Source organism: Poecilia reticulata, chromosome 2, assembly GCF_904066995.2.
Source record: "Poecilia reticulata chromosome 2, P_reticulata-male-v2, whole genome shotgun sequence".
NCBI classification, from domain to species: domain Eukaryota; kingdom Metazoa; phylum Chordata; class Actinopteri; order Cyprinodontiformes; family Poeciliidae; genus Poecilia; species Poecilia reticulata.
The window spans coordinates 42,016,330-42,028,964 of NC_088831.1; the positions used below are offsets into that span (position 1 = coordinate 42,016,330).

Here is a 12,635-nt window from a genome sequence, read left to right on the forward strand (position 1 = left end):
TATAGTAGTACAAATATATGTACTATATATACACATACATACACACACACACGTGTGTGTGTGTGTATATATATATATATATATATATATATATATATATATATATATGTGTGTGTGTGGGTGTGTGAGAGACATAAATTTATTTAAGACAGAGAAAGAGGAAGACAGGGTTGTATTGTTTTTGCTTTTTAACATGAGGAAATAGTCTTTGATTTAGTGCTGATACCACAATGACTTTTGGATCTTTTTCTTGCAGTTTCTTGACTCTTTTGGGGGCAGTTTACATTGACCTAAGCTTCATGCTTCCAGGAGATGTGTGGGTTAACTGGAGCACCCAGAGAAAACCCACGGCAGCACGAGGAAAACAAGCAAACTGCACAGACCTGACGCTTCCTCTCTGTGAAGCTGCAGTGCTAAACAGCGCTGCCCACTTTTTTTATTATTCAAATTCCTCTTTGAATGCTTTTTGAATTGGGTTAGGAAGGGATCTGTTTTCTGGTTGGTTAATGGGGGCATTTTACTTTTTTTTATTTATTTTTTTTTACATTTTTTCCTGACGGAGCGTCTTGTTTTGTTGGAGATCTTCTTCCTTAGCTCTCTCAGTGTTGGAAAGCTGTAAATCCTCACTCGATCCTTCCAAATGAACATTTTTATCACGATTTTGACTCAAACAGGATGTTCCTGTTTGAGTGCAGCAACATCCTTGTCATACCTATAACTCAGCTCCTGGTATAAACGTTTAACCTTCTCTAACTCAGTCCTCGCATTCTTTTCCTTCTCCTCCAGAAACTTGATTTCTTTTGTCGTGGTCTCTTGGAGAGCAGCATTCACAGCTCTCACCTCGTTGAGAAGCGCCATGTCCTGCCTTGATTTCTCCAAGTGGGCTTTCTTCTCCTGAACTATTTGCAGCTGTAGGTTTTCCACCTGCTGTTGCAGTGCAGAATGGTTTGCTTCACACTGGCCCATGTTACATTTCAAATGTTTAGTGATCCCGATGAATTTCTGCTGCAGGATCTCGATCTCGTTGGACATTTCCTCACAGAGCTGTTCCTTCTCAGCTCTCAGGGTGTTGATTTGTTGGAGGTCCTTCTCTGCTCTCTCCAAATTGGCTTTTTTCTCACGATCTGCCTCTTCCCGATATGTTTCTACTTGGTTTTTAAATTCCTTTTCTCTTTTTGAACTAGCGATTTTCTTTAGCTTTATCTTCTGACAATATTCCTCAACCTGCTGTTGTAACTCAGTAACATCCGTTTCATACTTACTTTTCAGTTTTTGGTATGAAATTTGAACCTGGTGTAATTTATTTTGCATTTCTTTCTCCCTCGTTTGCAAAATTGTGATCTCTTCTGACATATTTTGAACGTCATCTTCCTTCTCAGTTGTTACGTTGTTGAGTTGTAGAGTCTCATTTGCGTTCCCCAAATTTGCAGCATCTTCCTCACATCTCACCTCCTGCCGACATGTTTCCACGTTTTGTTTCATTCCAGAAACATCTTTGTTATATGGACAGTCCAGTTCTCGATATGAAAGTTTCATCTGGTTCAATTCTTCCTGGAAACTGTTTTGGAGAAACGCGATCTTTTCTGACACTTTCTGAAACATATCGTCCTTTTCAGCTCTCAGCTCCTCAAGGAGCTGTTGCTCCTCACAAAGCGTTTGCGTCTCACCTTCATGCTTAGAGAGCAGCTTCTTGTAGAACGTCTGGACTTTGTCCAGTTCTTCTTGGAGGGCCTTGCTTTTGTCCTTTTCAGCCTGGATTTGAGACGATAATGCTTTCTGGCTGAGGAGGTGGGTCACCTTTAATTCCTCAAAGTCTTTTTGCAACATCTTCTTCCTCTTGTGTTTCACGTCCTCGTGAACCTGGGTAGCAAGGATGATGCCGTCAAGGGCTCCTGGATCACTAAACTTCTCTGCTCTCTCCAGTTCTCTCTTTGTCTCCTTGCCCCTGTTGATAAACATTTCTTTGAGAGCTTTCTGCCTTCTTAACTGGACATTTGTCTCTTCCAGCTCTGCTTGCATGTCGGCCAGTTTTTGGTTGTCTTCAAACCTCCGGGCTCTCTCCACGTCCAGAAGAGAGCCCAGTCTTTGGATTTCCCTGTGTAAGAAATCCACAGGGGGGAACATCCTCTGTGAGTTTTGGGGGGTTAGTCTTCTCCCAGGGGGTCCCATCGTTTTGTTGTAGTATCTCGGCTCTTGACGAGACATTTTCCCTTAAATGCGTGTGATAAAATGTGTTGATCTGTAAATTACCTAAACGGTTGATTTCAAAGAGTTTTGCGTACGACTGAAATTGTCAGCGATATTGCAAGCAATGAGAATTATTCAGAATTTTGTTGCATTTTGTTATGCAGCTGATGACATCACAGTGACCGAATCCCTAGTGACCTCACAGCGTCTGTTTTATTCTTGTTTACATTCAAAATAGTCTATGATTCACTTGTTTTTATCCCATATATGATTATATTTTTTCAATATCTATACATTGGAAAATTAAATTTGCTTTAGTCGAACAAAAAGAGAGTAGGAAAGAAAAAGTGTAACATTTATTGCTTTTTGCCCGTCTTTTGTTTTATTATTAAATATATTGATGTGGGAACGGGTAACATTTTGCTAAGTTAATGCCATGAGTAGAAATCATTAAACATATCATCACACAAAAACATCAGTTAATGGAAATGACATTAACTGATAAAATTAATAAACCAAATGAAATGAACCTGTTGGAGCTGAGCATTTAATTACTTTTGGTTTCTAAAAGTGTTTTCCAGTTTAGATGTCAGAAGTTGACCTGAATCTGTCCGTAAATGTCCCGATTATTCCTGGGAGGAAGCTGATTTCTCCGTGTGAGTTTCTGGGAACACGCGACATTAAAAACGCAACAATCCTGAGAAAAGCTGCATGCAGCCGCCTCTCAGAAGCAGGGAGAGAGTGTGGCGGCGCTGGGAGCGGCGACGGGCCTCGTTCCCACCTGATCCCCCTGCAGGGAGGAAGAGGACACTAAACCAGTTGGAAACTGGGCAGAAAGGCGATTCCAGTGGGGGGAACTGGGATATTTAGCAGTGGGAGGAGAAAATCAGTGAAGCTGAAACTCTTTGAAAGAATTCATTCAGCTGCTCCTTTAATTCAAAGCCATGGTGTCGTTTTTCCTATTATATTCTCTTTTTTTAAATGTTTTTAAGGTCAAACTGATGATTATAGATCTACTAAATGATAATTTAATGGATTAGAAACCTCCAGTCAGGCGTTACAGAGGAAGTTTGGTTGTGAATTATCCACAGATCACTGAATCTCTTGTTATATTAGCATATTTTAAACTATTATTTTAATTAACTAAAGGGAAAAAACAAGTAACTCTGGTCCAATGTGAAAGTATTTACCTCTCAAATCTCATAGCTAGTTGTTGGAAACAGCAGGTTTTTCATCGGGTTCAGTTTGTTTCACATGGAACAAACGTTGCAACTTTGGTTCTAAATCAAACCGAATCTATCGGACTAGCAGGTGGGAATCATCCTAAATATTTGCTTTCTCCAGGTTATGCCAGTCAAATTTACACACTGGATGCATCTCCAGTGCGCAAAACTTTGTTGATATTCTATTAATGCCGAAAACCCACAATTCTGCAATTGCAGTGTTTCCAATAAATAAAAAAACTAAATTAAAACCACATGTGAATAAGGTTGTTAAAACTATAAGTTATAGAGTTCTTGGTGTCTTGTTCTCTAAACAAGACACCTTCAACATTTATAGTTCTCACACAAATGCTTAAAGGGAACATATGCAAAATTCTAATTTTTTTCATGTTTTTGTTCTTTCATTTGCATTTCTACTGCTGTTTTTGGCAATAAGTTTAAGTTTTTTGGTGTCTGGAAAGTGAGTCGTTTCAAAAACGTCCTGATTAAATCACATTCGAAAGCACTGAGCCGTTACCTAGCAACCCCAGCAGAGTTCTGCCCGTTACCTATCAACCCAAGCTGAGCTCCAGCATGTTTGGTCAGCTGGTTCTAGAAACCACTTGCTGCATTCTTGTTGGTTGTGCAGGAGGCTCCACTTGTGCTTTTCAAAGATGTAAGGTTGTATAATCGCTCATCTGTTTGCAGCCATTTTCATGTGCGAGTTTTGGAGGCGCGGCCAGCAACAGCTTATTTAGATTTAAAATGACAAGAGCCCCTAAAAGAGCTAAAATCTCATCATCAAAAAATTATTCTGTGCAAAAAAATTAATGACCATGTTTTGTATAGGCCACAGATCTATCCTAACCTGTTCAAGAAACGCTGAAGTGTGTATTTAATGTCCAGCTGAACAGCCCCTGCAGAGAAAGTGTTAGTAAGCGCTCACTGTGCTCCTGTTTTCCTGCAGAAGGTCTCAGGGGTGTGAATGTGGTCAGTGTGTTTTTTTTACAGCCTCCAAAGCTCCCCAGGCTCAGCAGTAAAGGGGCAGCAGAGGATTTTATGGCTTTTATGGCTTTCAGTCACTAAAACTGTAATGGATGCTGTTAGAGCAGACAGACACGCCCCTCACACAAACCAGCTAGCTGGACGTTTAAAAGATTTTTTACATTTTAAACCGTTAAACTTTGATCTGAAATTTATTTTCAAGTGAGCAAAATTTAGATTTTCTGCATCATTTTTAAGGTTGAAGCTGTATCTTTAATGTGTCAGTTGAATTATATATTCTGGGCAAAAATAAGCAGGAAGTCAAACTAACTACTCTTGAAACCGTCAAGAGTAAATAAACAGTTAAATGATTAAATTCAGAGTGGTTTAGAACCTAAACATCACTTCTTTAGTTTCACAAAACAACATTTACATAATGACTGGGCGATGTGGATTTAAAAGTTTTACAGCAATATTTTCTGGTAATACTTTGAAAATGATAGAAGCGTCAATAAGAACTATTTATTGCTTTTATTTTTAGGTAACTCAATGGCTACGACTGTAACAATAAAATTTTGCTGGATAGTAAATTGTGTTGGAAATTATTGCTATAAATGAAAACATTGTCATTTTAAGACCATTTTCAACTAATATAATAATGACAAAGACATATTAATGCAAGTATTCCCACTCAAACATTAAAAAATAAAACTAATTTAAGTCAGCAATATTGTTGAAAAGGTATTGGAAGATTATTTAAATTACAACATCAGAAATCTGCCAGTGGAACTTGAACTGAGTTGCTAGGCGACGGGCCGGGGTTTGGCTGGGGTTGCTAGGTAACGGCGCAGCGCTAGTTGAATGTGATATGAGTAGAATATTCTACCGGTGGAACTAGCACTTTTCATCGATATTAAGGAAATATTTACATTAAGAAATCTCATATATGTCGCTGAAAAGATGCTGGTAAGTTAGTTTAGTCCTATTTTAATTGTAATAAGATATTTGGACTAGAAACCAGACCAAAAATACTTGGTAAGATTTTAGAGTAAAGAGACTAACAACAAGGTGAAATCATTTATATCGCATCAGTAAAGGATATAAATGTTTCCTTTACTGATACACTTCCCTCCTTTCTGGAACGTGTCCGTCTTAAGCCTGGTTGGATCCCTTCAGCTTCAGATCGACGATGTGAAACGTTTGTGAGACGAATAAAGCTGTCTGAGGATCCGGCAGTAAATACCCGACCTGTTCATTGTGTGGGAAGAACACGTGTTTGCCCCGCTGACCGTGACATTCCCAGCTCTGTGCGTCTTTATCGCCTCCTCCTACTCATACCTTCTGATTATTTCTCAGCTAAACATAAAGGCTGGAGCTGCAAAGACGATTATCTCCATGGGAAAGAAAGATTCCTTCTCTGAGGAGGGTTGGGGGTTTTGGAAAAACAGGTGAAAAAGTCACCTCTTGAGTGTTTAACGTCTTCATTTGAGATGTTTTTTTCTCCAGAATGTGAATAAAATGTAACTCGGTTGACTCCAGGATCCATGTTTGCGCAGATTGATTATTGATTGGGCGACATTAAAGGAACAGAAACACAATGGTTGTTAAACAGCTGATAGCATGAAACACAAACAGGTGGGTGATAGCATTGTGAAGAGGAGCCGCACTGATTATTGATCAGCTCAAATATTTGGACAACCTCTCAGTAAGAGAAAGACTAAGGTTGGATGTTTTTACAAGAGGTCAGAAGAAAGTGGGGGAAAAAAATGGGAAGAGCGAAATTAAGGAGAAACGTACGACGGCGTAAATATAGAAAAACATTTCTGACAAAAATCTCACGTTTTGAAACTAATCTAAAAAATTTTCAAGAAAAAGTGGAAAATCTTTGACTTGTCAAACTAAAAAAAAATGCTTGTTGCTAGAAAATTTCTTAGATTAGTTAAATTTCAATCTAATTAAAGTTTTTTCTAGCAAATTTTCGACTTTTCTAACTCAAAATTTCCCAGGTTTTTTTTTTTGGCAGAAATGTATTTGTTCAAATTAGATCACAGTTTAAATCAAACAATACCAACTTGAATCTCAGAATTTTGAAGATTTTCTCCAAATTCTGAGAAAAATGTAAAAATTATAAATTATTTTTGTGTCAGGCTTTGGAATTTTAGTCACCAAATTCTTTTTTTTTTTACTAACAATTGCAATTTGCATCTCAGGATTCTGAAAATGTTCTCCAATTTCTGAGAAAAACAGGTTAACATTCTGAGGGAAAAAGTCTGATTGTTTTTAAAGTCTAAATTTAGAGACAAAAGGTCAAAATTATTTTTATTTTTTTTATAATTGACTTTAATCTCAGAACTTTTTTCTCTGAAATCTGAAAAAAAAGTCAGAATTCTTTTTTATTTTGGCCCTAAGCCTCTTCCATACTTTCCTGAATGTTATCTAAGTGTTAGTTCTTCCTCACGTCGTACAGGTTATCAATCTGGCGTCTTCTTTAAAAGTCTCTCCATTCCTGTCATTCCTATGATTAGCGACGGAGCGTATGGGGTCGTAGGATGGAGGGACACTCCACTCCTCTGGCTGCTTTGTTGTTTCTCACGCTGCGACTGCAGGAGCTGACGCTGCGGACATGGAGTGAGCCCAAACACAGGATTCCTCCTTGTTTCTATCTTTTCTTTTCATTGAGCTGAGCAGCGCCTCCTCCACATTCCTCAGGCTGTCTGGACTGAGGAGGAGACATTCCTCAGACCTTTGTTGGGCTCACCCGGCCCCCTTACCCACAACTGAAGAGGTAGTAAAGGTAATGAAAATATATTCTGCATTGTTTCCTTTTGTTCGTTTGGCTAAATGCTGATCTGGAGATCATATAATTAGACCCCAATTTACAATTTTCATTTGTCTGGTGTAAAAGTGGCACATTATGGGGTTTTCTAGAAGCTCGCCATCCACTAAATTTACATAAATCTTCAAAACAAAATTAATAAAATTAGTGAAAAGGTAATTTGATTAAATATAATGGATAGTAGGAGTACTTAAGATACTCAGAATCATGTTTAGTCTTTCGATTAATAGTTCTCTGGTGTTTAAATTTAGCTTGCCCAATTTTAGCTCTGGTTGTTTATGTTCACCAAGCCTAACTTTTCTTATTTTAGCTCAGTTTTGTGTACCTTATCTTAGTCAGCTTAGCTTAGCATAGCTTAGCTGCTGTTGCGTATCTTATTTTAAGATAAGGCTACGCTAGCCTAAACAGACGCTATGCTAACTAAGCTTTCATTCTAGCTGAGTTTAGCTTAGCTTATTTTTATTATACTTTGCTTTAGTTTAAACTAAAGCTTGCTGCCTTTCCTATTTTAATAAAGTTCAGCTTAGCTAACTTTTATGCTAGTTTCTGCAAAGCTACATTATATTAGTTCAGACTTATTTCATCCTTGCTTATTTTAGCTTATCTTAGCTTTACCTTCCTTAGCTTAATATAGAAATAATCTTAGTTTAATTTTATTTTGACATAAAGCAGAAAAACAATAAATCTGTCAATCTGTGAAGAGGTCCGAATCACCCAAAAATAAAATGTATCATCTTGTGCAACCTTGAACAAATGTCCTTCATTTTCAGTATCAGCTAAAATAAAACATGGACACATTTTAATCTGTTTTAGTGTTAGAAGGATGTTTTCCCTGATCGACAATGTAAAATCCTCTCCTCACATCTATTTTTGTTGCTGTTTTCCGTCACCGTTTGCTTTATAAATCTCCTCTTTCTCTCTCTCTTCTACCTTGTATCTTGATATTTACTCATCTCGCTCATTGAAAACCATTTTCCAGTTGTAACTCATCTCTGTAACAGATTTCAGATCAAAGTGTAAAAACCTCTTGCCTTCTCCGTCTCTCTAATCTCAGGTTTCTCTGGAAGGAGATGAGGATCATGTGAATGAGCACAGGTTTTACTTCAGGGGCAGAGAGATGAATCAGATGCTCCTGCGAAGGATAAAAGGCAGAGTGTAATTTATTCATTTACAGGGCTAACAGCCACCGGGATCAGTTAGCTAAGGTGTGAAATAAAGCTGAAATCTGCCGAGTTATTTGGTGGGAACTGACTGATGGGTTTACGGCTTCTCCTTCGGGGAGGATTTTACACAACAAAGCGAGAAACTGGTTGTACAAGAGAGTTAACTTTTCATCTGACCACCACTCCCTTCCTTTACAGTTCGCCTTCAGGGAAGGATTTATCCGTGCCACATGATGCTCGTACCTGCAAGGTGTGTGTTTGCCGTTAGTTCAGGTGACAGCGTGTGGTTGTGTGTAGAGGTCAAAGGTTCAGCAGAGAATCCACTTATAGTTGGCCGTATAATTGCACAAATTGGATTTCAGGAAATACATTTGCTTAGTGGAAACACACCAGTTAAAAAAAAATAAAGTCACGTTTTTTAATAAAAAGTTTTTGTGCTAGCTACAAAGAGATATTTGGCTTAGTGTATTTCACGTCACAGACGTCACATGATCAACAACCAGATGTTACTACTGGCAGAAACAACAAACATGACAGGAAGTGGCAGGAGGATGATGGCGCGGGATATTTTTTAATGATTCATCGCATGAACAAACTTATTCACATGTGATTTTAATCGTCTCTTGTATTTAACAGAAACAACTCAATTATGAAATTGTGTTGTTTTTTTACATTAGTGGAATACTGAAAGTTTTGCACACATCAGTAATGGACACGCAGATAAAAACTGCAGAAACAATGGAAGAACATGTGGCATCACTTTTTTTTTTTTCAGTCTATGGCTTTGAAAAGCAGAAGTAGAGCCTCCTGCTCAACCAACAAGAATCCAGCAAGTGCTTTCAGTCTACAAAATGCTTGTCTTTTATAGCAGCCACTGTACAGTCCATACAGCAGCAAAACCAGCTGACTAAATGTGCTGGAGCTCAGCTTGGGTTGCTAGGCAACGGCGCAGTAGTTTGAGATTTTTGAAACAGCTCTTTTATTTGTGGAACTTTTTGCCCTAAAAACAGCTTGGTGTTTTTTTTAAGCGCTTGGTTTGTTTTTAGAAGCAGTCGAGACCCAAATGGAAGAATGAAAATGTACAAAATGTGAATGTTGCATAACAGATCCCCTTTAACTATAAATATTAAACTAGTACACAGTAGTTCAGGAACAAAAGTGTTGGTTTAAAGGCAAGAAATGCAGGTAAGACAGAACAAAATGGCAGAAGCCGTCTTTAGTTCAGAACCGCAGCATTTAAAAAAAGAGAACAGAATCCTTTATAATAAACAACAGAGTGCTGTTGGTTGTTTTAAGATCCATTCTTTAGTCACTCCACAGGCCTGCAGGGCTCAGCGTTGGAAATTCAAATTTCATCAAGCCATTTTCCAAACAACATAAACTTCATCACAGATGACTGATCTCTCCCTTTATATTCATGTTCAGCTCAAACCGCCAGCATCAAAACGTCTTCCTCTGGGATTTCTGTTGTAACCTCCAGCCATGACGCTCCTCAGCATCTCCTCCGCTCTGTTTGAACTGCTCATGTTATTTTAAAGCACTGCAGAGGTAAAACACCTCGCTATGCCGGCCTTCTGAGCTCCATGTTCAGAAACTCAGGCTCCTGTAGCTGCTCAATCTGCTCCTGTTGTACTTTGAAGCAGATTTTCCAAAGTTTATACTTTAAGAAAGGAATTTCTGAACTCTGTGGGGGTTTTTTTTCCCTAAACAAATGTACAATTGTGTAATCGGCATCATATGATTCAAAGTAATTATAGCGGTTAACCTCACGCTTAAAACCACAGAGGAGTTTAATGGAGCTGATTGCTACATTTCTTCTCAGAAAGAATAACAATGTTCAAATGTTTGTTGCTTTCCAAACCCAATCCCACATTCAAATTTACGTAAAAAAGATTTCAACAACAACAATCAGATTTAGAATCAGAATAACAAATGTGACTCCGTTTGACCAGGATAACTTTTAGTAGCATTAGAAACTAAAGAGAAACATACCTTTGTACTTTATTGTCTTTAACATAAAAGCAGCATATTTGTTAGCATATGTTCTCATCTGTGTGTGTATGACTCGTTTAATAAAACACAAACCATCAGCAGGTTTTCAGAAGCAGTTCCTGCTGCTGTGTGGCGGCCATGTTGGATATTTGTTTTTTGGGGGGGGGGTTCAGCTTCCACAACATTTACATAAATATTCAAAACATAATTCAGAAAAAATTAGTTCAGAAAAAATGTGATTAATAAGAAATCAAATGTATTAAATTTAACGAACAGTAGGGGAATCTAAGATACTCAGAATTAACCAATGGCAACAACCCATTGAGTAACTTATGGTTGCCTAGCAACAACCTTTTGAGTAACTAATAGGTGCCTAGCAACAGCCTGTTGAGTAACTTATGGTTGCCTAGCAACAACCTTTTGAGTAACTAATGGGTGCCTAGCAACAGCCTGTTGAGTAACTTATGGTTGCCTAGCAACAACCTTTTGAGTAACTCATGGCTGCCTAGCAACAGCCCGTTGAGTAACTTATGGCTGCCTAGCAACAGCCTGTTGAGTAACTTATGGTTGCCTAGCAACAACCTTTTGAGTAACTCATGGCTGCCTAGCAACATCCTGTTGAGTAACTTATGGTTGCCTAGCAACAACCTTTTGAGTAACTCATGGCTGCCTAGCAACAGCCCGTTGAGTAACTTATGGCTGCCTAGCAACAGCCTGTTGCGTAACTGATGCAGCAGCACCACACTCCCTTAAAAATTAAAAACAAGAGAAAACTGTGGATAAAACAGGAAAGTTCAGCCACCAGTTTGGTAACATTTCAGATATTTAAAACCGAAAAACTAATCAATAATTGCTGATATCGTCTGATATGGAACACATGTCTTGACATGTTTTTCAGTCATATTGTCCAGTTCTTCAGATTAAATATTTCTACACTGAACAAGGAACAAACATACAAATATTTATATTCTTTTGACTGTCCTTCATTGTAAATGAGTTTATTTTATTTGTACGTTCAAACCAACTTCATCAGATTATTATTATTATTATTTTTAACTTATTGAATTTCCATCTTTTCTCTGCGATCGCTCTTGTTTTTGTTCTGCTGGAGTGAAAGTTTACGTTTGCCCACAAAACCAGGCGCAAACAGCGTCTGGTTCTTTTGTGACCTTGTCAACAATCATAAACAGCCGTCACAATCGGCGGTGGAAATGCCGATGCCAGCTGCCATGTTTGGACATTAAAATAACTTTAAAAACAGGAACCACTGGGTTTGTGTTGACGGATAATATCTTTAAAACTTCCAACAATCCCAGGCCCCTGATTTCTCCGTTTTGGTGACACTCCTCCCCCATTCTTTCTCTCTCTTTCTATACTTTCTCCTCCACAGCAGCTTATCCATGCAAACAAGGCCGAATAATGCACACAGAAGGGGATCACAGACCCTTTCACCTCCCACTCAACCCCCTGGATCTCTTCATCCAAAGACCCGAAACCGATCCGGCACGACGCAGAGCTGCAGGGATCACAAAGGCAACCAGGCGACGAAGAGGAGGAGCGGTGCTGGATAATTACAGATGAAGATAACAACCACTGAGATGCAGATTAGCTTGGAAGGAGGAAACAAAGACGAAACAATGCTGAGGGCTAGAAAGAAATGATATAAATATATTTGTAGGGTCCGCATTTATCGCAACGTTCATCATTTATCGAGATAAATTTCTTATTATGATAAGAATTCGGATTTATTATTGTCACAATAAATTCCAATTAATGCCGTTTAAAACCCCCCAAAACTGTTCAAATTGTTATTTTTACTCCTTTTTCTGTTGTTTGTTCACTTAAAAGTATCAATAAACACTAATAAATTTAAAAACATGATTAAATGTCGTTACGAGAGGCAGTTTGATTATATAAGTCACATTCCTTTAAGTGGTTGGTATCCTAAAGAAGCAAATTACAAATGGGAATGTTTTTCAAGATCAGTATTTGTGTTTGTGGGACTATAATTGCTGTGACACACAGTCACACCCGTACAGTTACCTAAACAAATAATCAATAAATAGTTCTTATAGTTCTCACAGTGTTACTACAAAACATGGTGGTAAAACTTTTGCTCATTTATTTGGTTATTTAAATACAAACATTTACAGAGAATCATTTTTATATACTTATAGTTAATAACTAATGCTTTATTAGTTCTGATAGTTTTCCCTACATTAACGTTTTTTTTTATTTACTTGAAAATGTTAAGCTAAATTTATTTCTCCT

At 38.0% G+C, this 12,635-nt stretch overlaps 1 protein-coding gene across 4 annotated transcripts in view; it reads right to left on the reverse strand.

Annotated features, from left to right (window-relative positions):
* Nucleotides 1-12,635, reverse strand: part of LOC103461792 (exosomal polycystin-1-interacting protein) — a 59,508-nt gene that overhangs the window by 17,979 nt on the left and 28,894 nt on the right. The window contains exon 8 of one of the 4 annotated variants that reach the window (XR_001776411.2): nucleotides 7,987-8,341. The exons of the other annotated variants lie outside the window; for them this stretch is intronic. The gene's annotated coding sequence lies outside the window, so the exon portion shown is untranslated. Of the gene's footprint in view, nucleotides 1-7,986; nucleotides 8,342-12,635 lie in introns of those variants that run through there. 4 annotated transcript variants of the gene reach the window in all.